Below are 2,500 nucleotides of genomic sequence, written 5' to 3'. Positions count from 1 at the left end.
AGTAGATGAAGAAGATGGAGATGAATACATAGACGAAGAGGAAGAAGAAGAGGAAGAAGAATAAGAAGGTGAGGCTGAAGACAAGGACAAAGATGAAGATGAAGATGAAAAAGAAGAAAGACAAAGAAGAATAAGAACACAAAGACAAAGGAAAAAAAGATGAAATAGAAGTAGAAGAAGCAGATGAAGATGAAAATGAATATGGAGAAGAAGAAGAAAAAAGTAGAAGAAGAAGAAGAAGATGCAAACGAAATAGAAGACGAAGAAGAAGAAGAAGAAGAAGAAGAAGAAGAAGAAGAATTGTAAGACAAAGACAACGATGAACTAAATGAAGTGGAAGAAGATGAAGAAGAAGACAAAGAAATAGAAGAAGATGAAGGACAATAAGATGTAGATAAAGATGAAGAGGAAGACGACGAAGAATAAGAAGAAATCAAAGACGAAGAAGATGAGGAAGATGAAGACAAAGATGAAGGAGCAGAAGAAGGAGAAGAAGGAGAAGTAGAAGAAGAAGAAGAAGAAGAAGAAGAAGAAGAAGAAGAAGTAGGTGAAGATGAAGATGAAGATGAAGAAGAAGAGGAGGATGGAAACGAAATAGAAGAGGATGAAGAAGAAGAAGAAGAAGAAGAAGAAGAAGAAGAAGAAGAAGAACAAGAACAAGAAGAAAAAGAAGAAGAAGCCAAACACAAAAATGAAGATAAAGGTGAAGGCGAAGAAGAAGAAGAATAAGAAGATGAAGATGAATAAGTGGAAAAAGAAGAAGAAAAAGAGTAAGAAGAAGAAGAAGAAGAAGAAGAAGAAGAACAAGAAGGAGGAGGAGGAGGAGGAGGAGGAGGAGGAGGAGAAGAAGAAGACAAAGCCAAATATGAACTAAATGATGAGGAAGAAGATGAAGAAGAAGACAAAGACGAAGATATAGAAGAAGGTGAAGGAGAAAAAATGTAGATAAAGGGGAAGAGGAAGACGACGAAGAATAAGATGAAAACAAAGAACAAGAAAATGTGGAAGATGAAGACAAAGAAGAAGGAAGAGAAGAAGAAGAAGAAGAAGAAGAAGAAGAAGAAGAAGAAGAAGAAGAAGAAGAAGAAGAAGAAGAAGAAGAAGAAGAAGAAGAGGAGGAGGAGGAGGAGGAGGAGGAGGAGGAGGAGGAAGAGGAGGAGGAGGAGAAGAAGACAAAGCCAAAGATGAACTAAATGATGAGGACAAAGATGAAGAAGAAGACAAAGTCGAAGATATAGAAGAAGGTGAAGGAGAAAAAGATGTAGATAAAGAGGAAGAGGAAGACGACGAAGAATAAGATGAAAACAAAGATCAAGAAAATGTGGAAGATGAAGACAAAGAAGAAGGAGGAGAAGAAGAAGAAGAAGAAGAAGAAGAAGAAGAAGAAAAACAAGAAGAAGAGGAAGAAGAAGAAGAAGAAGAAGAAGAAGAAGAAGAAGAAGAAGAAGAAGAAGAAGAAGAAGAGGACGGAAACTAAATAAAAGATGATGTAGAAGAAGAATAAGAAAAAGAAAAAGAAGAAGGCGAAGAAGAAGAAGAACAAGAAGAGAAGAAGAAGAAGAAGAAAAAAAGAAGACGCAAACAAAATAGAAAATGATGAAGAAGAAGGTGATGAAGAAGAAGCAAACGAACAAGATGAAAAAGAAGTTGATGATGAAGAAGAAGAAGAAGAAGAAGAAGAAGAAGAAGAAGAAGAAGAAGAAGAGGAAGAAGAAGAAGAAGAGGAGGACGGAAATGAAATAGAAGAAAATGAAGAAGAAGAAGAAGAAGAAGAAGAAGAAGATGAAGAAGAAGAAGAAGAAGAAGAAGAAGACGAAGAAGATGAAGAAGAAGAACCCAAAGACAAAAATGAAGAAAAGTTGAAGACGAAAATGAAGATGAATAATAAGATGAAGATGAAGATGAAGAAAAACAGGAAAAAGTAGAAGAAGATGTTGACAAAGCTGAAGAAGAAGAAGTAAAAGAAGATGAAAACGAAGACAATGGTGAAGACGAGAATGAAGAAGAATAAGAAGATGAAGGTAAATAAGAAGAACAAGAAAAAGAAGAAAAAGAAGAAGAAGCCAAACACAATAATGAAGATAAAGGTGAAGGCGAAGAAGAAGAAGAATAAGAAGATGAAGATGAATAAGTGGAAAAAGAAGAAGAAAAAGAGTAAGAAGAAGAAGAAGAAGAAGAAGAAGAAGAAGAACAAGAAGAACAAGTAGAAAAAGAAGAAGAAGAAGAAGAAGAAGAAGAACAAGAAGAAGATAAAAAAAAGTTGAAGAAGAAGACAAAGGCAAAAATGAAGAACAATACGAAGGAGATGAAGTAGAAGAAGAAGATGAAGACAAAAAAGATGAAGATGAAGAAGAAGAAGATGAAGTAGAAGTAGATGAAGAAGAAGGAGATGAATACAAAGACGATGAGGTAGAAGAAGAGGAAGAAGAATAAGAAGATGAAGCTGAAGACAAGGACAAAGATGAAGATGAAGATGAAAAAAGAAAGACAAAAGAAGTGT

This window comes from Narcine bancroftii, chromosome 9 (assembly GCF_036971445.1).
Source record: "Narcine bancroftii isolate sNarBan1 chromosome 9, sNarBan1.hap1, whole genome shotgun sequence".
NCBI classification, from domain to species: domain Eukaryota; kingdom Metazoa; phylum Chordata; class Chondrichthyes; order Torpediniformes; family Narcinidae; genus Narcine; species Narcine bancroftii.
The sequence above is the reverse complement of the archived record's forward strand: the minus strand, read 5'-3'. Positions refer to the sequence as shown.